The following is a 24,628-nucleotide window of genomic DNA, read 5'->3' as shown; positions in this document are numbered from 1 at the left end:
ATAAGCTTGCTGTTTGCCAGTTACAGTACCATTTTGGTGATGTGCAAATACTTGCTTTAGATCTTAGCTTAAGACCAAGTTCTAAAAGAACTTTAGAACTTGGTTTGCTTTGCTGCTTAGGAACCCAAGACCCCAGGTATTCTTGGTGTTTGTTAGACCACTGTTTCTTTATATCAAGTTCTGCTTTAGTTATTTCTCTCCCAGCCCTTTTATATTAGAGCTCATCTGTTCCATGCAGTGTTCCCAGGGCCTATAAAAGATGAATTCTTCTTTAAATGATAATGGAGGCCTTAGGTACCTAACTAAGTCATAAAATCTTTTTAGGTCATAGATATTTTATCCCTAAGGATCATTTTATTTTTATTTTTATATCCTCTGTGAATTCACTGTTCTAAACAATCAGCTATCATGCCAACTGCATATATTGAGGAATAATTAATTAGTTTTTCCAATTTTAATTAACTGGAGACTTAAACAGCTGCCAGATAGCTCCTGATCAGCATGAGATATAAGATATGTGACTACTCTGAGATGATTACGTCTAGTGCAAAGCAAGGAGAGTTTCAACCTTGCCATATGAAAATGTAGAACTTCAATTAGGCTTTAAAAATATCAAGAATTTGCTCTTGAAAAATCTGTTTTCCTCTGTTTAAAAAATACTTCAATTGTAGGAAACCCACACCAGAAATCACTCATTCAACCTAAATCATAGTTCTTGGATTCCATTTTAGGGTAAAGATTTTAGGTGTTCTCAAGGGCTAATGGGATGACTTATTTTATTTATTTTTTTGAACAAGACACCCTTGGAATTGCTTTGGTAACTTTAGGGTCAGCTCCACCTTACATGATTGTTCAAGAAGCATTTTTACCATAATGTATAAATGTTTGCTGTTCTTTGCTCACTATCAGGAATTAATAGGTTCAAAAGAAATGCATTTCTGCCTTTTGCTTCATTGAGATGACAGCATAGTGAGAGAGGGCTTTAAGCATTTGTCATTTAAGGGTCTCCTTTGTTTTCTAACTTCCATCACTAAGTACATGTGGTACAAAAGACATGATCAAAAAAAATAATGACAAATGAAGGAATATAACTAGTTTTTTTTTTTTTAATATAGAAAAGTTCAATCATCATTCAGAAAGAACCATAGTATCTTTTCTCCTAAAACTTGTCCATTCTGCTTTAGAAAAAGTTCAGTTTCAGCCTTGGTTAGAATTTCCTCTAGCATTGCTACAAGAAATGTCTATGTGATTTTTTTCTATCTAGTCAGTTAATTTGTGGAAAAGACAATATTTCCTACCTCAATCTTGATATATGGGAAATGAAACACTATCATATTTCCATGCCAGCCTGTCTTTCTAAATTCCCTGTTTTTCTCCAATCCATCCTTCTAAGCCCTCAGATTGTCTCCCTGTTCAGTGGTGTACTACATTTTCAGATTTATTATCCAGAAATATCATATCATATATATCATACTGTGACTCAAAAGTACCCTTTCCAGTAAGTATAGGCCAGGCTTTTCAACCAGATATAGAAGACCTATTATAATTAAACCCAAGCTCTTACCCTTTCTTAGTAAACTTTCAAGGATCATTTTAAATTAGAAAAACACTTTTTTTTCCTGTGGGCCCTTATAGTATTATGAACTTTTTTTATTTGTGGCCTAAATCATATTTAGGCACTCATTTTATCTGCCCTACTAGACAATGGACTCCTTTAAGTGAGGACCTTTCTACAAGTCTATATTCACAAAGGGCCTGGATTAGAACTTTATAGGGGAATCCTAGGTTACATGCAGTGAATGAGTATGTGAATTAATTCGGTCCTCAGTTTTTAATATTGGGAAATTGAAGTAAATGTTTTTCTCAATGTTTAGTGTATTATGAGTGTATTGCTTGGGCCATAAGAAATCTGGAAGAAACCTGATTCCACTGGAAATGATGGGGCTAATGAGGGCATTTAATTTTTTTGTTTTGTTTAATAAAAAACTCGCCAAAAACAGTGGGAAGGAGAGAGAAAAGTTGCTATGACAACCTCCAACGCTGTACCTCTGAAGATTCAGTTTATACATTTAAAAAATGTGCCTTCATTTTTTCTTTCCATAGAGATGGGGACTTAGTTAACTGCTAAAAAGTTTTATGGAGGAGGTTTTAATGATACCTGTCAATTTTGTGGAAAATAAAGAGGACAGAGAGCTTATCATAGCTAATGAAATGCACTTAGATGTCTGTACTTTATGATATGCCAGAACAATGTGTATGATGACTGATGGGGATGAGGGTGGGGCTCAGATATGACCCAAAAAATTAGGACCTAGGCTGACCTGATGCCATTTTATGTATACATTTCCCACATAATCACATTATAAGTTGAAAAGAAATGAAAAAAAATTTTGGTAAAATCAAGTAGAATTGATCATCAAAGACAATTACTTTTGGGTGGAGGAAACTTATAAATTCACTGAATTTATTGATCAGTGTTTATCAAGAGAGGCAGGGTATATGAGGGATAAAACAAGATCTTAGCTAAGAATCTTAGCTGCTCTGGCATTTACTAGCCGTATGGAATTGGAGATGTTACCTAATTTTCCACAAGCATGTGTTTGTTCATGTGTAAAGTGAGGAATAGTATCTATCTCAATGGGGTGTGGTGACATTTAAAAGATGAGCACAGGATATGGCATACAACAAGAGCTTAGAAAACCTTAGATGATGGTGATGGTGATTGATGATGATGGTAATGATGGTGATTTCCTTCTGTGCATAGCACTATGTTGTGAATCTAGGGTATACCAAAATGTTCTAACATAGAGATTGGCCCCAAGAAGAATGTGATTTAATCTGGGTTATATAATAGTCACATGTTATCAGTTAAACAGCAATGAGGTTCAGGCTCCATAAGACAGCATCAAGGTCCTTGACCTTCTACTAGTCATTTCCTGTTCATCTCCTGCTACTATCCCCAACAGAAGCTAAACTCAAGCCATACCCAATTACTTTCCATCCTCTGAGCCCATCATGTACCTGGCTCTCATTCCTGGTGCCTTCACACATGCCACTTCTCCTTGGCATGCCCTCCTCTCCTCATCTTACCTGCTGACCCATTGTAGTGTGACAGGTCCCCAGGTGACTTAAGAGTGTACATCTGCTGCTTCAATCTTGAAGGCCAGGCAGTAAGCCAAGACCATGGTGTCCAACTGGGGAACAAGTATCCCTGAGAACTCAAACATCCCAGGGAGTACCTGGGAACATACTTAAAAATCAGTCTCATTGCACACAGTAGGCAAAAAGCCAAAACAGTTTAAAAGCAGCTTAGAGATGAGAGGCAGGGTGGCTCTCTAGAGCTATCCTGTTGCCACCCAGGAGTGCCCTGTATGTAAGTCCTAATAAAGTCATCTACTTGCCAAGCTGGACTTTTCCTAGTCAATCTTTGGTGTTTTGAAGCCTTCCCAGTTTAGGGGAACATATTTCTATATGACCCTGGGTTTTTCTTGTAGCAGCCATTTTTCGGGCTTCAGCTTCTTGAAAGCTGCTCCTAAATCTCTTTTGTGTCTTGGGGCACTTGTCTTTATCTCTGTTAGGAAGCATTTCTTTTCACTAACATTTCCAATGCATGCACCAGACACTGATAGGCACTGAAACACAAAACCCAGGGAATGATAATATCTGCCATTGGGACTTCTGGGTTTTGTTTTCACTATTTTGCTCATCTTCAACAGACTTGTTACATTTCATTATTCTTTTTTTCTTTTTTCTTACCTTAAAGCTAAGTACAGTATCTAGCACGTAAGAGATAATAAATCTTGATAAAATAAAAAGATAAGAGATATTATAATAGTCTCTCAGAGGATTTAAGCCAGAGATACTCTTGCAATAGGAAGAATGGAAAATCCTTATTACTTAAATAAGTTAGATAGTAGTAGATGGAAATAACCTAGGTAGAGAGACACTTATTTGGACAAGTACCTGTTCATTTTGAATGGATGCACACTGGAAAACTTATTTCCCACACCAGGTGGGTATAACAAATCTGTGTTGTCCCATCTATTATTGTATGCAGTATTAAGCAGAGGGACACAGGCTCATGGCTGCATAAAGAGACTTATTACATGTATTTTTAATGTATCTTGACTCTATTTCAAAGCCAATTATGTTTCTAAGATATTATTTTTATAATGTAGAAGTTTTTCTTAATTTTAAGTTCTGGGGTACATGTACAGGATGTGCAGGTTTGTTACACAGGTAAAATGTGTGCCACGGTGGTTTGCTGCTCCTATCAGCCCATCGCCTAAGTATTAAGAACCACATGGATTAGCTATTTTTCCTAATGCTCTCCTTCCCCCCCACTGCATGCCCTGACAGGCCTCAGTGTGTGTTGTTCTCCTCCCCATGGCTAAGTGTTCTTATTGCTCAGCTCCCATGTATAAGTGAGAGCATGTGGTGTTTAGTTTTCTGTTCGTCTGTTAGTTTGCTGACCATAATGGCTTCCAGCTCCATCCATGGCTCTGCAAAATACATGATCTCATTCCTTTTTATAGCTTCATAGTATTCCATGGTGTATATGTACCACATTTTCTTGATCCATTTTATCATTGATGGGCATTTGGGTTGATTCCATGTCTTTGATATTGTGAATAGTGCTGCAATAAACAGAAGCATGCATGTATCTTCATAATATAATGATTTATATTCCATTGGGTATATATCCACTAATGGGATTGCTTTGTCAAATGGTATTTCTTGTACTAGATCTTTGAGGAATCACCACATCACCTTCCACAATGATTGAACTAATTTACATTCTCACCAATAGTGTGAAAGTGTTTTTATTTCTCCACAGCTTTGCCAAAATCTGTTGTTTCTGGACTTGCTAATAATTGCCATTCTGACGGGCATGATATGGTATCTCATTGTGGTTTTGATTTGCATTTCTCTAATGATCAGTGATGCTGAGCTTTATTTTCATATGCTTGTTGGCCACATGAATGTCTTCTTTTGAGAAGCATCTCTTCATGTCTTTTGCCCACTTTTACTGTTTTTCTTCTAGTGAATTAAAATTTTTTTAAAGTTTCTGAATATTAGACCTTTTTCAATTGCATTTTTTTTCTCCTCTTTAGGTTACTTATTCACTCTGTTGATAGTTTATTTTGCTGTGCAGAAGCTCTTCAGTTTAATTAGATTTCATTTGTCAAAATTACTTGTTTTTGTCAGGATTGTCAAAGATCAGATGGTTACAGGTGTGCGGTCTTATTTCTGAGTTCTCTTTTCTGTTCCATTGGTCTGTGTCTGGTTTTTTATAACAGTACCATGTTTTTTTGGTTAGTGTAGCTTTGTAGTATAGTTTGAAGTCAGGTAGCATGATGCCTCCAGGTTTGTTCTTTTTGCTTAGGATTGTCTTGGCTATATGAGCTCTGTTTTGATTCCAAATGAATTTTAAAATAGTGTCTTCTATTCTACAGAGATGGACAATGGTAGTGTAATGGGAATAGCATTGAATCTATAAATTGTTTTGGGCAGTATGGACATTTTCGTATTGATTCTTTCTATCCAAGAACATCGGATATTTTTCCATTTGTTTGTGTCCTCTCTAATTTCCTTGAGCAGTGGTTTGTAGTTCTCCCTGAAGTCCTTCACTTCCTTTGGTACCTCTATACCTAGGCATTTTCTTCTCTTTATATCAGTTATGAATGGGAGTTCATTCATGATTTGGTTGTCTGCTTGTCTGTTGTTGATGTGCAGGAATGATTGTGACTTTTTTACATTGATTTTGCATCCTGAGACTGCTGAAGTTGCTTATCGGTTAAGCTTATAAGCTGAGATGATGGTTTTTTCTAGATACAGGATCCTGTCATCTGTGAACAAAGACAACTTGATGTCATATCTTCCTATTTGAATTTATTTCTTTCCCTTGCCTGATTGCCCTGGCCAGGACTTTGAATACTATGTTGAATAAGAGTGATGAGAGAGGGCATCCTTGTCTTGTGCTGGTTTTCAAGGGGAGTGCTTCCAGCTTTTGCCCATTCAGCATGCTATTGGCTATATGTTTTTCATTAATGGCTTTTATTATTTTGAGGTATGTTTCTTCAAGTTTATTGAGAGTTTTTAACATGAAGGGATATTGAAATTTATTGAAGGCCTTTACTACATCTATTGAGAGAATGTTTGTCTGTTCTCATGCTGCAAATAAAGACATATGTGAGACTGGGTAATTTATAAAGAAAAGAGGTTTAATGGATTCACATGGCTGGGGAGGCCTCACAATCATGAAGGAAGGCAAAGGAGAAGCAAAATCACATCATACATGGTGGCAGGCAAGAGGGCATGGGCAGAGAAACTCCCCTTTATAAAACCATCAGAACTCATGAGACTTACTCACTATCAGAAGAACAGCATGGGAAAGACCCACCCACATCATTTAATTACTTCTCACCAGGTCCCATCCATGACATGGGAATTATGGGACTAAAATTCAAGATGAGATTTGGCTGGGGGCACAGCCAAACCATATCATTGCATCCCTGATTCTTACAAAATTTCATGTCCTCACATTTCAAAACCAATCACATTTCCAACCAACCAAAAATATTACCCCAAAGTCTTACCTCATTTTAGCATTAACTCAAAAGTCCACAGTCCAAAGTCTCATCTGAGACAAAACAAGTTCCTTCCACCTATAAGCCTGTAAAATCAAAAGCAAATGAGTTACTTCCTAAATACAATGGGAGTACAGTACAATGTATTTGATAAATACACCTGTTCCAAATGGGAGAAATTGGCCAAAACAAAGAGGCTCCATATAAGTCTGAAATCCAATAGGGCAGTCATTAAACTTTAAAGTTCCAAAATGATCTTCTTTGACTCCATGTCTCACATCCATGTCATGCTGACAGAAGAGGTAGACTCCCATAGCCTTTGGCATCTCCACCTCTGTGGCTTTGCAGGGTATAGCCACACTTCTGGCTGCTTTTATTGGCTGGCATCATCGAGTGTCTGTGGTTCTTCCAGTTCATGGTGCCAGCTGTCAGTAGATCTACCATTTGGGGGTCTGGATGACAGTTGTGTTCTTCTCACAGCTCTACTAGGCAATGCCCCAGTGGTGACTCTGTGTGGGGGCTCCAACTTCACATTTTCCTTCTGCACTGCCCTAGCAGAGGTTGTCTATGAGGGCCCCACCCCTGCAGCAAACTTTTTCCTGGACATCCAGGCATTACCATACATCCTATAAACCATAGGCAGAGGTTCTCAGACCTCAGTTCTTGACTTCTGTGCACCTACAGGCTCAACACCATGTGAAAGCTGCCAAGGTTTAGGGCTTGATCCCTCTGAATCCATGGCCCTTGCTGTACCTTGGCCACTTTTAGCCATAGCTGGAGTGGTTGAGATGCAAGGCACCAAGTCCCTAGGCTGCACACAGCAGGGGATCTCTGAATCTAGCCCAGGAAACCATTTTTCCCTCCTAGGCTTCAGGACATATGATGGGAGGGGCTGCCTCAAAGGTCTCTGGCATGCCCTCAAGGCATTTTCCCCATTGTCTTGACGATGAACATTTGGCACATAACTTTGACGAATTTGTGCAGCAGGCTTAAATTTCTTCCTAGCAAATGGGTTTTTCTTTTGTACTGCATTGTCAGTGTGCAAATTTTTCAAATTTTTATGCTCTGCTTCCTCTTGAACATTTTGTTGCTCAGAAATTTCTTCCCTCAGGTACCTTATTATCTCTCTCAAATTCAAATTTCCACAGATCTCTAGGGTAGGGGCAAAATACCACCAGTCTGTTTTCATAGCAAGAGTGAGCTTTACTCCAGTACAGACTCCTTATCTCTATCTGAGATCACCTCAGCCTGGACTTTATTGTCCATATCACTATCAGCATTTTGGTCAAAGCCATTCAACAAGTCTTTAGGAGGTTCCAGTCTTTCCCATATCATCCTAACTTTTGAGCCCTTCAAGTCTCCAGGAAGTTCCAAACTTTCCCACATTTTCCTGTCTTTTGCTGAGCCCTCCAAACTGTAGCAACCTCTCTGCCTGTTATTCAGTTCCAAAGTTGTTTTCACATTGTCAATTATCTTTACAGTAGCAACTGACTCTACCAGTATCAATATACTGCATTATTATTTTATCACACTTTTAATAAAGACAAACCTGAGATTGAATAATATATAAAGCAAAGAGATATAATGAACTCACAGTTCCACATGGCTGAGGAGGCCTTACTATCATGGTGGAAGGCAAAGGAGAAGCAAAGGCACCTCTTACATGGTGGCAGGCAAGAGTGTGTGCAGGGGAACTCTACTTTATAAAACCATCAGATCCCATGAGGTTTATTCATTATCAGAACAACATGGGAAAGACCTGCCCCCATGATTCGATTACCTCCTACTGGATCCTTCCCATGACATGTGGGAATTACGGCAGCTACAATTCAATACAAGATTTGGGTGGGAACACAGCCAAACCATATCAGATAATCATGTGGTTTTTGTCTTTAGTTCTGTTTATGTGATGAATCACATTTATTGATTTGCATATGTTGAACCAGCCTTGCATTCTGGGGATGAAGCAAACTTGATTGTGGTGGATAAGCTTTCTGATATGCTTCTGTATTCAGTTTGCCAGTATTTTATTGATAATTTTTATGTTGATGTTCATCATGGATATTGGTCTGAAGTTTTCATTTTTTGTTTTATCTTTGCCAGATTTTGGTATCAGGATGATGCTGGACTCATAAAATGAGTTAGGGAGGAGTCTCTTCTTTTTAATTGTTTGGAATAGTTTGACAAGAAAGGTTATCAGCTCCTTGTTGTACCTCTGGTAGAATTCAGCTATAAATCCATCTGATTATGGGCTTCTTTTGGTTGGTAGGCTATTCATTACTGCCTCAATTTAAGAACTTATATTGATCTATTTTGGGATTCAACTTCTTCCTGGTTCAGTCTTGGGAGGGTGTAGGTGTCCAGGAATTTATCCATTTCTTCTAGATTTTCTAGTTCATTTGCATAGAGGTTTCTATAGTATTCTCTGATGGTGGTTTGTACTTTTGTGGGGTCAGTGGTAATATGCCCTTTATCATTTTTTATTGTGTCTCTTTGATTCTTTTCTCTTTTCTTCTTTATTAATCCTGATAGTGGTCTATCTATTTTACTATTTTTTTCCCCACAAAGCCAGCTCTTGGATTCATTAATTTTTTTTGAAGGAATTTTTGTGTCTATCTCTTTCTGTTCTGCTCTGAGCTTGGTTATTTCTTGTCTTCTGCTAGCTTAATTTCTCTCTCTCTCTCTCTCTCTCTCTTTCTCTCTCTGTTCTCTGGTTCTTTTAGTTTTGATGTTAGAATGTCAATTTGAGATCTTTCTAGCTTTTTGATGTGGAAATTTAGTGCTGTAAATTTCCCTCTTAATATTGCTTTAGCTGCATCTCAGAGATTCTGGTGTGTTGTGTCTTTGTTCTCATTAGTTTCAAAAAACTTCTTGATTTCTCTCAATTTTATTATTTACCCAGGAGTCATTCAGGAGCAGATTATCCAATTTCCATATAGTTGTATGGTTTTGAGTGAGTTTCTTAGTGTTGAGTTTGATGGCATTGTGATCTGAGAGACTATTTATTATGATTTCAGTTCTTTTGCATTTGCTGAGGAGTGATTTACTTTCAATTATATGATCAATTTTAGAGTAAGTGCCATGTGGTGCTGAGAAGAATGTATAATCTGTTGTTTGGTGGTGGAGAGTTCTTTAGTTATCTCAGGTCCTACTTGATACAGAGCTGAGTTCAAGTCATGAATATCCTTGTTAAATTTCTGTCTCATTGATCTGTCAAGTATTCACAGTGGGGTGTTAAAATCTCCCACTGTTGGTGTGTGGGAGTCTAAGTCTCTTTGTAGGTCTCTAAGAACTTGTTTTATGAATCTGGGTGCTCCTGTATTAGGTGCATATATATTCAGGCCTGTATTAGGTGCATATGTATTCAGGATAGTTAACTCTTCTTGCTGAAATGATGTCTTCATGATTATGTAATGCCCTTCTTTGTTTTTTTAAATTTTTGTTGGTTTAAAGTCTGTTTTCTCAGAGACTAAGATTGCAACCCCTGCTCTTTGCTATTTTCCATTTGCTTGGTAAATTTTTCTCCATCACTCTATTTTGAGCCTATCTATGTTTTTGCATGTGAGATGAGTCTCTTGAATACAGCACACCAATGGATCTTGACTCTTTATTCAGTTTTCTGTTCCATGGCTTTTAATTGGGGGCATTTAGCCCATTTATAGTTAAGGTTAAAATTGTTGTGTCTGAATTTGATTCTATCATCATGATGCTGGCTGGTTATTTTGCAGACTTGTTTATGTAGTTGCTTCATAGTTTCAATAGTGTGTGTACTTTAGTGTGTTTTTATAGTGGCTGGTAATGGTTTTTACTTTCCATATTTAGTGCTTCCTTCAGGAGCTCTTGCAAGGCAGGTCTGGTGATTATGTATTTCCTCAGCATTTGCTTGTCTGAAAAAGATTTTCTTTCTCCTTTGCTTATGAAGCTTAGCCTTTGCCCAAATATGATATTTTAAGTTGGGAATTCTTTTCTTTAAGAATGATGACTATTGTCCCTCAATGTCTTCTGGCTTATACGGTTTCCACTGAGCAGTCTGTTGTTAGTCTGATGCGATTCTGTTTATAGGTGGCGTTTCTCCATGGCTGTCCTTAACATTTTTTCCTTTATTTCAACCTGGGAAATTTCGATGATTATGTGTCTTGGGATTGATCTTTTCATGGAGTATCTTACTGGGATTCTCTGGATTTCCTGAATTTGAATGTTCACCTGTCTTGCTACATTGAGTAAGTTCTCCTGGATGATATACTGAAGTGTTTTTCAACTTGATTTTGTTATTCCTCTTTCAGGCACCCCAATCAGTTTTAGGTTCAGTCTTTTTACATAATCACATAGTTTTTGGAGGCTTGTTAATTCTTTTTCATTTTGATTTTTTCTCTAATCTTGTCTGCCTGCCTAATTTCAGCAAGATAGTCTTTAAGCTCTGTTATCCTTTCTTCTCCTGGTCTATTTGGCTATCAATACTTGTGTTTGTATTGTAAAGGTCTTGTGTTGTGTTTCTTAGCTACATCACATCATTTATGTTCTTCTTCATTCCGGTTAACGGCTCCTATGTTTTATAATGGTTCTTAGCTTCTTTTTAATGGGTTAGAATGTTCTTCCTTAGCTCAATGAAGTTCATTATTACCCATCTTCTGAAGTCTAATTCTGTTAATTCATTTATCTCAGCCACAGCCCAATTCTGTGCCCATGCTGGAAACATCTTGTGATCATTTGGAAGAGAAAGGCACTCTGACTTTTTGAGTTTTCAGTGTTTTTATGTTGATTCTTTTTCATCTTCATGGGTTTATCTACCTTTGATCTTTGAGGCTGCTGACCTTTGGATAGGGATTTTTGTGGGAGACTTCTGTTGCTGTTGTTGTTGCTTTCTGTTTTTCTTTTAGCAGTCAGGCCCCTTTTTCATAGGGCTGCTGCTATGTGCTGGGGTTCTACTCTAGACCCTGTTTGCCTGGGTCCCTCCCATACCTAGATTTATTGCCAGTGGAAGCTGCAGAATAGCAAAGATGGCAACCTGCTTCTTCCTCTGAACTCTCTGTCCCAGAGGGTCACTGACCTGATGCCAGCCAGAACACTCCTACATGAGGCATCTGCAGACCCCTGTTGGGAGGTCTCATCCAGTCAGGAGGAGCAGAATCAGGAACCTACTCAAATAAGCAGTCTGGATGCCTTTGGCAGAGCCAGTGTGCTGTACGGGGTATAATCTTCCTCTTCTGGGCTGCCTTGACTCTCCAGAGCTGGCAGGCAGAAAAGACTAACACCACTGATCCAGGATATTATACCTGCCCATCCTCCTAGGGGCCCCTTTCAGGGAGATTAGAGTTCTGTCCATAAACCCCTGGCTGGGGATGCTAAAAATCATGCAGGGAAGCCCCACCCAGTGAGGAGGAATGGGTCAGGTTCCCACTTAAAGAATCAGTCTGGCCATGAACTGTTACAACGGCTGTGCTATGCTGTGGGAAATTGCTCCCTGTCCAGACCACCCTGTCTCACTGGCACAGATGTCAGGGGAAAATGGCCTACTGGAGCCACAGTGATAACAGCTGCCCCATTCCTGCCAGAACTCAGTCTTTTTAGGTATTCTCCAGCCTACCGCACTGGCCTTCCAGGGTTTCGGGGATTGGGGCCTGCTGAGCAAGCCCACTTTGCTCCCTAGCTTCAGCTCCTTGCCCACGGAAGTGGATAGGTCTCCTGCCTCACTGGAGTTCTGGAGCTGAAGTATGCAAAAACTCCTGTGTCTCAGTGCCTGCCTGGGTGGCTGCCCACCTGGACAGCTGCCATCAGTCTGCACAGCTCTGTGCTTGGGACCCAAGGCCCTGGTGGCGTGGGCTCATGAGGGGACCTCCTGATCCATGGGTTGCACAGATCTGTCAGAAAAGTGTGGTTTTCAGGGCCAGGCAGCACAATCCCACATGGCCTCCCTTGGCTGAGGGAGGGAGCTCTCTATATCCTGTGCAGCTCTCGGGTGGGCTCTTGCTCCACACTGCTTTTTCTTACTCTCTTCATGTTGCAACAACTGTCTAGCCAGTCCCAGTGAGAGAACCTGGGTACCTCACTTGAAGATGTAGGATTCACTTACCTTTTTTGTTCTTCTCCTTGGGAGCTGCAGACCAGAGCTGTTTCTATTTGGTCATCTTGGTTTGTTACCCACATTCTTTGGAAGTTTTTCTTTTATTTGTATAGACCATGGAGTGAGAGTGTGAATAAAATTAAAAGCCACTATTTTTTATGTACAATAAATAATTGAATTTTCTATTTTCTTAAATGCTCAGTACTTACAAGCCCTTAAACAGAGAGAAGTGTCCCAATAGAGAAAGGATAGGTGCAATAGTTTGAAACACCAGATATCTCCCTGGGGAGCAGGTGTCCTCCTGAGCAGTGGGTCTTTGATTTTCTTGCCACTTGTATGATGTTTATTTCTTTTTTATCCATTTGTACAGTTTTTTTTTTTAGCCTAGAGGCTATACAAGGCACCATGCCAGGCTCTAGGGATGGGGTGGGGTTGAATCAAGTCTGTGCAGAGAAATTCAGTGTAGATGATCAGAATTTCCAAAAGAAGATAATAGCAGATGTAGGCCTAGTCCTCAGTGTACACCCTGCCACAAAAATCTATTTCCAGTCTATCTTTTCCAACTCCTGAAGCAATTTTATACCAAAGATGTGACCTATTTTGAACTTGAGGGGTTGGATGCATCTATTGTTGTCCCACAAAATTCTGTGTGAAAAAAGCCTTCTGTTGATTACATTCGTGAGAAACTCTTCCCAGACACCAGACAGGAGGAAATATGACATCATCTCTCTCTTCCTCTGTCTCTCTGATCTCCATTACTACACAGAATGAAAAGAAACCATTTTATTTTCTCTCTACCCTTCCAAATCTGGTGCTGGGGTCCGTGATTTGTTATCAACAGAACTCATTCATTCCATCCTTAACTAGTGTTATCTGAGAAGTGCCTGAGGCATGAAACTCCAGGAATGTGCAAGAGGCAGAAGCACCACTTTTGTTTTCCAGGCTAGCACTAAAGTCTCAGCTCTGGGGACCTGCTGCTCACAGAAGCATGGAGTAGACCACCTCATATTCTCCAAAGTGGGTGTGTGGAAGGAAACATTTTTATTATAATAGCCAACTCACTTCCACATAGACAGATGCTAAATAAAATGTTCTTCCTACAAGACTACTCAGTTGTGAAGACTTTGATAATGACTAAACCTGTCAAAACAGCATTACCAGGGGCCAGAGGATGAGATTCATGACTTTGATAATAGAACTTTCTGCTGTAAAAGTATTTGACCTCTAAATACAACTATTTCCTTAAAGTTTTTTTTTTTTTTTGTATACCACTTTTACTAAAAGTCATCATGGTTGGTTCTAAGAAGAACTGGAAAATTTACTCATTAAGGAACTAAAGTTTGTGGACATTAAAGGAGTTGTCCCTGGTTATCTAGTTAGAAGGTGGTGGAACGTGAACCCTGCCCCTCATCTTTGCATTTCAGGATGAGTACTTTGTTCATAAACTGTACAGATTCTTGAATTTTGAAGATAGTACTGCTGATGGTCTAATTTTGATTAGGAGGCATTCCAGCAGGTCATGTTTGAATTGGGGAGTGTGTCTAATACAACTGGTTAGGAACTAAGCACGGTATGAGAATGTGTGATAGAGACAAATCAATTTGATCACAGGAGAGAACAAACCCAGGACTTTTCCCTCAATAGCACTGGTTCTAAAATGAGGTATGATGGATTTTGCATGTCGCCATGAAACAATCAGTCTTTCCTGTGTGTTTTCTAAACCATTTTACCTTACTGACGGTTGCATGTTTAAATATTTGAGATTTACATTGTATTGTTAATACTATCTGTCTACAGCCTGTTTTTTTTCCCTGACTTCATGAGTTTCAGTCACTACTTAAAAAAAAAAAAAAAACCTGTGTAACATTGGCTCTTGGCTATGGCTCTTGCCCCGGATTTTAAGTTGTCTCCAAACCCATCTGCCAAACAGGACAAAACCCAACCAATGTGACTGTTGTTTTTACCACCAGTGCTATTTGTTACCTGCTGGGGCATGTTTCATGATTAGCTAGCCACTGGACTGGATTGACATGTTGTAGTCTAATTCAGTTGGCATTGGAAATCTCTTTAAATCTCTTGTATCTAAGATACTGTGCTTAGTTTTTGTGAGGTGACAGAGGGAAAAAGGGATGGAGAGCTTAAAAATCTCACAGGAAATAATGATATATAAACAAATAATGAAAATATAAGGCCAGATAAAATACATTATACTATAGGTAAATATTGCTATGGGAGAAAAAGTGGAAAACCAATTAAATTTGACAGACTTGAGAAACGTTTCATAGAGGTGTAACATTTGAGCTCATGTCTCAGCGACGAATTTGATTTTCTTCTATGTACAAATGAGTGGGCAGAGGAATTCAAGGCTGAGAGAATATTAAGATCAGATGGGGTTACAGGAATATGAAAGCATAGGAAACCACTACTAATGAAATAATTTGAAATGTAACTAGAGAATTGGAATAAATGTGAGGTGTGTTAGGCATAAAATCAGCCAAAAGTAGTAGTGCTATTAAGACATGTAGGTTTGCCAGATTTAGCAAATAAAAAGAGAACCATCAATTAAATTTAAACTTCAGCTAAACAATAAGTGATTTCTTAGTGTGATAAAGGCATATATATATATATATATACACACACACATACAAAAAAATATTTATTGATTTTCTAAAAGATTTCTCAAAATGTCCAATAGCAAGAATGAAAGAGCCTGATAACTCAGGGAGAAACTCTGGCTGTTTTATTTAAAATTCTAGAGGAAAATTCAAAGTGTGACAATCTTTGTATTGCATTTAAGTGCCACAAGAGAACATTTGCCACCAAAGAGGTACTAAATAATCAAGTGGACAAAATGACTTGGCCAGCTTACATCAGCAGCATCTGTCCTGGTCACTTCAGTACCCTAGAGCTTGCACAGTAGATTATGAATGAGGTAACTATGTTGACAGTCAGAAGCTATGTATAGACCCATCAACAGGTGCTCCATCTTCGAAGGATCAGGTGGACTAATTAAATCCAAGAACCTGCAGTTGGGAGTGAATGTGGCTCTGCAGATGGTCACTACCAGTGACTCATCTAGGCGATTTCCATTTCTCGCCCCCAACACTCTAGGCTCTGTGGGGCTAGAGCAGGGATCAGCAAACTATGACTCATGGCCAGATCTTTCCCATAGCCCCTTTTTTCCCCCATGACTCCATGAGCTAAGAATGGTTTTTACATTTTTAAAAAGTTAAAAAATAAAAAAAAAAATACATGATAGACTGTTAAAGAGAANTTTTTTTTTTAGCAGTCTCTATCATGTATTTCTTTTCTCTTTCTTTATTCTAATAAAATGGCTTTGAAAATCTAAAATTCTTATTTGCTGACTCCTTATAGAAGTTTGCTGATCCCTGGTCTGTATGTTGGGGGTCCCAAAGAGGAAAGATGCTTCTTCTAGGGGATACAGTAAGAATTTCATTGCACTTAAAGCTGCAACCATCATCTGGTTATTTTAGATACCTCGTGCTTGTAAGTCAGCAAGCAAAAAATGGGGTTATGGGCAGAAGTGATTGATCCTATTCATTATGAGGAGACAGAGTTGCTGTTACATGTGTTTGGCAATTTGTTGACATATTGGGGGATCTTTCATTAGTCTAATACAAAGTTTTAACTCAAACGTGTAGGTACAGCAATCATATTCTGATAACAGCATGGTAACTAGAGCCCAGATACCTTGCAGATGAGGGTCACCCTGGCAGGTAAGCCACCAGTCCAGTAGAAGTGCTAGATGAGCCAGAGGGGGAGCCTAGAATGGGTGATGGAGGTGGAACATGATTATCCCAGCCATGAAATCAACTGTAATAGGTACAATTCTCCTCTTGTAAACATTTCCTAAAATTATAACTCACCAGGATCCTGGACAAATATTGTCTGGATAAGATGAAATTCATCATGTAAGAAGCAAGTGAGTGGTATGAGGGATGGCATGTAGTAGCTGCTCTTAGTGCTGCCTCCAGACTTCATTTGCCAGGCCAACGTACCCACCCAGCGGTGGCTGTTAATGGCTCATGGTTGCCCACTTCTTCTGAGAATTGTCCTTGCCGAGACAGAACTATCTCATTTGCCTCACATGGAAGGTTAGCTCCCTTTGTCCGAGGAGACTAATGGCACAGGGAAAAAAAGGCCATTCCTCTTATTTCAAAGTGGTACCAGCTCGGCAGCTCTCTTCATCCCCCAGATTGCCTGTGGCATTAGGACTGAAGCTGCCTTCCATTGAGCTCACATTCATGCTGCTTTCCCCTGATAGTACTATTCTATGCTACTTCCTTCTTATCTTTCTTTTCAGAAATAAATAGTAAATTTATATAAATAAAATAATAAAAATAAGTCAATTTTATATGAATTATTGTTTTAGGTTTGGCTTCTAGGATACCTGACCTAAGACAAAGACCTATATGATCTGGCCACTGCACACATTGCTAATCTAATTTCCTGCTACTTTTCCTCTTAAAATTTTGATTCCAGCTGTACTGGTCTCCTTGCTATTTCTTCACATGATAAGCATCTGCCATTATTAGGGCCTTTATTTTTCCCTCAGCCTGAACTCTGTTCTCTGGATAGCCACTGGGTTTCACTCCCTCACTTCTTGCACATTTGTAATCAAATGCTGCCTGTTAAGAACATTTTCTGGATACCATTCTAACTTTGGACACCCTATCTTTCCATCTCCTTGTCCTTCTGTATTATTTTTTCATATGTCATATTACTACATGACATTCTATTATATATTTACTTCTTTCTTTGTGTAGTTTCTATCTCCCTGACTAGAATATAAACGCCAAAATGATAGGGAATGTTTTATTCCATTTGCTGCAGTATGTTTGCTGCTTATAACAATGTCAGAAAAATAGCAGACGTTCTGTGAAGAATGTTCCTGTATGACAGTCACTCCACTCAATATGTTGTAAATCTTGAATTTAACCCCAAATTTCTCTGGCTCCAAAAATCTTGCTTTTGGTTTTGAACCCTGTAACTGCATGTTCGTTCTTCTCAGCTGCTCTGTGTACCAAATCATTTATTCCAATTCATTTGATATCAGAATTCCAGTGGGGCTAAAATTCTTGAAATTCCCACATATTAGTGTATATATATATATATATATATATATATATATATATATGGCCATCTTCTATAACAAATTGAATCCAAAATTTCAATTGTTTGATATAATAAAAGTTTACTTTTTGCTCACATAAAGCCCAGTGAGTAGAGTGTGAGGAAGATAGGTTGGTGTTTTGTTCTATGTAGTCATTTGGAGTCCTAGGTTGATGGAGACATGCCATTCTTAATGCAGAACTACTAATGTTGGCTTGAGAGTCCATGAACCAGCAAAAATGAGGATCACAAGGTATGAAAAAATCATTTTATATACAGGTATATATATTATTTCCTTAAGCTTGAGACTTTACATTGCCTAGTATTTTTTTTTAACAATGTCAGAAAAATAGCAGGCATTCTGTAAAGATATATATATATATATATATATATAATAATCAGCTGGGTCTAGAAGTCATATACATCACTTCCACTGGCACTGAATTATCCAGAAGTCATCATATTGCCCCAAATGAATGTAAAGGAAGTTAGGAAATATAGCACCTTGTCTACCAGCCCTTTCATGGTGGTGACTCTATACAGTGGAAGGGAGCACAAGTTTCTGATGGACAGCTAACCACATCTACTACAAGCTGTCCACTGCCAGTGGTTATTCACGTGCATCTTTCTTTCCATAACAGAACATACCATCCCTTCCCATTGGAGAAAAATACAATGGTGCATTCAGTTACTACATCTAGATCACCCTGGAAACATAATCTCCCATTATTTGACTAACCTTGATCCAGGAAATTAAAGTGGTGCAGGAGAACTTTAAGCTCAGATTTTTACCGAGAAGCAAAAAGGTTCTTGTCCACAATCTTCAGTCTCCTTGGAATCAATTTCTCTTTTGTAGTCATTATTTCCTTAAGCGTGAGACTTTACATTGCCTAGTATATATATATTTTTTTTAATCACAGAAACAGATGGCACTAAAGTTCTAACCAGTGTTTTACTAAGCAAGGTATTCAGTGATTACTTTATCTCTCCCAATAGATACTATGTAATTGTGATTATAATGTTTATTAGTCTTTGCTTAAAGTTTGTTTAGAAAAAAATCTTGTTTTTCCATTTGCTATATCACTACACACTAATTAGGGAGAAATATGTCTCTTGTATTTCAAATAAGAGGAAAGGAAGCCATTATTTTGTTGGAACACATCACCTGCAATTACTAGAAGAAGTGGCTACAGAGTACATGTAGAGCCTTCAAACACTCTCTCATTGCCAAGTGAGTTAACACCAGATCTAGCACTGAAGAAACCATTGAATAATTCAGTTCTCTTTTTCATGCTGAGAGCAGTGCAGGTAATCATTCTCACTTAACCTTGTACTTGATAGTGAACAAAATGAGTATGAAATCCTGTGGTTGATATCTTTGTTGTATCTTGAAAATAAATTTTGTATCATTTTGGTCAAAAGAATAAAAGTATGATCTGACTTTTGGAAGGAACTAGGAGAAACTGTGTGTGTGTGTGTGTGTGTGTGTGTATGCATGCACACTGATTTGGCCATTGTAGTAGATTATTCATCAATGGTAATTAATGGTACCTATCAATATTTATACCTTGTATAGGCCCCTTCTAAATTGACTCTGGGCTTGGTTCTATGACTGGCTTTGGTTCAATAGGACACCAACTAACATGAAACAAACAGCAACCTTTTAAGTTTTTTGAATACTAAGGCTTACCCTTTGTAATGTTTTAACCACCGTGTTGGAAGCCAAGTCTATTCTGCTGAAGAGAACGTATAAAGGGTAAAGGTTTACTAAGGTTCTCTGGCTGACAGCCCCAGCCCTAACTCAGATCCAGTTAAGCTGCCAGATTATATCTTCATGAGACATTTCAGAAGAAACCAGCCCACCTGTCCCCCAACCCCCAAAAGAAAACTTGCCAGCTGTGCCTAGCCCAAATTGCAGAATCTGAAGCAAATAAATGGTTAGGTTATACTCTAAACCTCTAAGTTTTAGGACTTTGTCACGTAGCAATAGATAACTGATACAACTATGGCATGTTTCTTTGGACAAGATTTATTCCAAATAAAATAATTCTCAGCATCTTTATTGCAACAATCTGAACCTTATCCTCTGCCATTTCTCATTGGCTTTTCCCCACCCTTGAATTACTTAGGAAACCAAATGATTTGTTGAAGACACTCTGGCTTCCAGCTAGATCCTTTCTCTACTCTCTTACCTTAGTTTTCTGAGGAATCCCCTCTTTTCTATCTTTTTATTTTCATTCTACTTTTAGTATCTACCCTTACTCCTGTGGTATTTCTCAGGTTTGTTTCAGCTCTACTGACCATTCAGAGTTAGAAAATGTGGTTGCATCAGGGTAGTAACTGAATAAACTATTCCAGTTAAATTTTAAAATGGAAAGACTGAAATAAGTTTATATTCTTGTTATCAACCAGGTTGAATATTTAGCCTATAACATATCTGGTAATTTTCTTACATTTTGTATCTCTTTGTTATTTTTTTTTTTGAAGCCTATCCAGTTAAATTTTAATCTTATGGCCATGATGTTCTGTGTGTTGAAATGGAAATAGAATGAGCTCTCCAGCCATGAGGCATAATTTCAAGCTATGATTCTTCAGTGTTCTAACTTTATAACTACAATGAATTTTACTAACATACTTGAGCCTCAGATTTTCAACTTATATAATGTTTTTTGCATACAAATTTGTTGATAGGATGTAATAATGAATATATAAAATTCCTTGAGCAATTACAGTAAGACAAGGTAGGGACTTAATGAATGGTAGTCATCATTATCATGATTAAATATAGTAATTTAAAAGAAGTTGACAGTTGATTCTCCCCCAAGCCTGTTCTTCCAGCTGAGTCTGAATCTCATGATGTGTTCTGATATATTTTTAAAAAGTTAATGTGATTTATTTTACTAGTGTTTTATGGAAATTAAACTGGGCGACTAATGATAATAACCAGTAATTATTAAGGACTTCATACATGACAGGCACCATTCTAAACATTTTACATGTATTAATTTGTCAAATACTCATAAGAACGCTATTAAAGAACTTGATATTTTTTTATTTCTATTTTATAGTAGAAGAAACTAGGCTTAAAATTATTCCCAGACATAAGCTTGCCAAAGGCAGTCTTAACCAGAATTTATCCAAGGGAATCTAGTTTGAAACCTGTACTTGTAAACACTTAAGCTGTGCACTCCTGCCTCTCCCAAATTCATTTAGATGAGTGATTAATGTATTATTTTTGCCATGAACACCATATTTATTATGGAAATCAGTTTAGTTTTTTGTCCTGAACACAGACTTCATTATCACTTATGTTGTTTTTATTCTGATTTCAGTTCAATGGAAAATCAGCTGTTCCTAAACATCCATAATAAATCTTATACTTTTGAAAGTGGAGTCCATCCCTGCCCTTCCCCTCTCTCCCAATTACAGGAGAAAGCACCTGCAGCAAGAGAAAGGCTTTTTCCTTTCTGTTTGCCATGGACATGGATTTAAATTGTAGAATTGAGGAGGCAGAGCAAGATGGCAGAATAGATGGCTCCACTGATCATCCTCTCCTCCACCACCAGGCAAGGACACCAAGTTAACAACTATATAGAAAAAGAAATCACTTTCATAAGATTTTTTTTTTTTTAAAAAAAGGTACTCATAGTACCTGGTTTTAACTTCATATCACTGAAAGAGGCACTAAAGAGAAAAAACAGTCCTGAATCACCAGCTGTCCCCACCGCCACGCCTACTTCCACCCCACCTGGGAGAACTCAGCAATTGTGAGGCACTGAACTCGGCTGCTCTTAGAACAGAAAGGGAAAGTATACCAAACTCAGCTTGTGCCACAGAGAAAGCATTTAAACAAGTCCTAGCCAGAGGGAAATCACCAATGCCAGTGGTATGAACTTGAATGCCTGAGTACCTGCAAACCTCGCTACCATGGGCCAAAGGGGTCTTGGTCGCTAAGCAAACTTGAAATGCAGTCTAGGCCATAAGGACTGTAACATAGGGCTGAATTAGATCTAGATACAGCAGACTAGGGATACATATAACATACTGAGATACTGGCTGGGGCAGCCAAGCAAATACTAGCATCATCCCTCTCTTAAACCCTGGCTGCACAGCTTGTTGCTCCAAAAGAGAAGACTTTCTTCCACTTGAGAGGAGAAGGAAGAGTGAGGAGGACTTTTTGTCTTGCATTTTGGATACCAGCTCAGCTACAGCAGGATATGGCACCTGTCAGAGTCATTAGGCCCCCATTCCAGGTCCTAGCTCCCAAACTACATTTCTGGATACACCATGGACCAGAAGGGAACTTGGAATCTTCTCCTTCAAGTCTTTCCAGTATTCATCACTTGGTAACTGAAGAGCCTTCAAGCCCTGAATAACCAGCAGCAGTACACAGGTGGTACGTTGAGGGCTTTGGTGAGCTTCAGGTTAGACTCAGTCACATTACCAGCTGTAGTGGCTATGGGGCAAAACTCCTGCTTGAGAAAAGCAGAGGGAAGAGTAAAGGGGACTTTGTCTTCAACCTTAGGTGCAAATACTGCCACAGTGGGATGGAGCACCAAGCAAGCTCTTTTGGTCCCCAGTTCCAAGACTTGACTTTTGAACATCATTTCTAGACCTGCCCTGAGCCAGAGGGGAGCCCTCTGTCCTGAAAGGTGAGTCACAGGCCAGGCACGCATTCACCACAATCTCACTTAAGAGACCTTGGGTCTTAAAAGAACATTGGTGGTAGTATGGCATTACTGCTTGCAGCTAGGTATGGAGGTGGCAATGGGATGAGTTTCCTCTGCCACTGGAAAGGAGAGGAAAGAGTGGGAGAGACTGTGTCTTGTGGTTTGGCTGCCAGCTCAGCTGTAATACAATACCAGGTAAACTTCTAAGCTTTTTTACTCTAGTCTGATTCCTAGATGGCACCTCTAGACCCACCCAAGGCCTTGGGGTCATCACTACCCTGAAGGAAAGAACACAGACCTGGGTGGCTTTGCCACCTGCTAATTTTAGAGCCCCAGGGCCTTGAACAAACATCAGCAGTAGCCAGGGAATGGTTACATTAGGTGAGACCCAGCATTGTGCTGGCTTTAGGTCTGACCCAGTGCTTGTGTCACTCCACACACAGCTTTAGGTGGCTCAGAGCAGAGGACAGAGACTCTGTATGTTTGGGAGAAAGTAAGGGAAGATAACAAGTGTCTCTACCTGGTAATCTAGAGAATTTTCCTGTATCTTGTCCAAGACCATCAAGACAGTATCTCTATGAGTCTGCAAGAACCACGATGTTACTGAGCTTGGGATACAGAAACAGTTCAGATCATAATACCTAAATTGTTTTCAAATATCTTGAACACCTCCCCAAGAAGGACAGACATAAATAAGCCCAGACAGTGAAGACTATAATATATACCTAACTCTTCCATGACTAGACACCAAAGAATATCTACTAGCATCAACACCATCTAGGAAAACACAGCCTCAACAAATGAACAAAGTAAGGTACCAGGGACCAATCCTGGATAAACAGAGACATATGCCTGTTCAGGCAGAGAACTCAAAATAGCTGTGTTGAGGAAGTTCAAGATAACAAAGAGTAGGGATTCAGAATTCTGTAAGATAAATTTAACAAAGAAATTGAAGTAATTTAAAAGAATCAAGCAGAAATTCTGGAGCTGAAAATGCAATTGACATAGTGAAGAATCACTAGAGCTTCTTCATAGCAGAATGGGTCAAGTAGAATAAGTAATGAGATTTGAAGACAGGCTATTTGAAAATACACAGTCAGATGAGACAAAAGAAAAAAGAAAATAACAAAGCCACACCTACAGGATTTACAAAATAGCCTCAAAAGAGCAAATCTTTTTTGAGACGGAGTTTCGCTCTTGTTACCCAGGCTGGAGTGCAATGGCACGATCTCGGCTCACCGCAACCTCTGCCTCCTGGGTTCCGGCAATTCTCCTGCCTCAGCCTCCTGAGTAGCTGGGATTACAGGCACACGCCACCATGCCCAGCTGATTTTTTGTATTTTTAGTAGAGACGGGGTTTCACCATGTTGACCAGGATGGTCTCGATCTCTTGACCTCGTGATCCACCCGCCTCGGCCTCCCAAAGTGCTGGGATTACAGGCTTGAGTCACCGTGCCCGGCCAAAAGAGCAAATCTAAGAGTTTTTGGCCTTAAAGAAGAGGTAGAGAAAGAGACAAGGATAGAAAGTTTATTCAAAGGGATAATAACAAAGAACTAGCCAAACCTAGAGAAAGATATTAATATTCAAGTACAAGAAGGTTATAGAACACTAAGCATATTTAACCCAAAGAAGACTACCTGAAGACATTTAACAATCAAACTCCCAAAGGTCAACAATAAAGGAAGAATTCTAAAAGCAGCAAGAAAAAAGAAACAAATAACATACAATGGAGCTTGAATATGTCTGACAGCAGACTTTTCAGCGGAAATCTTACAGGCCAGGAGAAAGGGACATGACATATTTAAAATACTGAAGGAAAAATATTTTACCCTAGAACAGTATTTTGGTAAAATATCCTTAAAACATGAAGGGGAAATAAAGACTTTCCCAGACAAACAAAAGCTGAGAGATGTAATCAACACCAGTCTTGTCCTAAAAGAAATGCTAAATGAAGCACTTTAATCAGAAAGAAAAGAACATTAATTATCAGCTGAAGATATAAAACTTTATTGTGATAATAAGTATGCCAGAAAATACAGAATATTATAACACTGTAACTGTGGTGAGTAAACTACTCTTATCCGAAGCAGAAAGACTAAATGATGAGCCAATAAAAAATAACTATAACAACTTTTCAAGACCTAGTATAGTAAGATATAAATAAAAAGATCAA

The sequence above is a fragment of the Cebus imitator genome, unplaced genomic scaffold (assembly GCF_001604975.1).
Source record: "Cebus imitator isolate Cc_AM_T3 unplaced genomic scaffold, Cebus_imitator-1.0 Scaffold195, whole genome shotgun sequence".
NCBI lineage: Eukaryota > Metazoa > Chordata > Mammalia > Primates > Cebidae > Cebus > Cebus imitator.
This window is presented reverse-complemented; position numbering follows the sequence as displayed.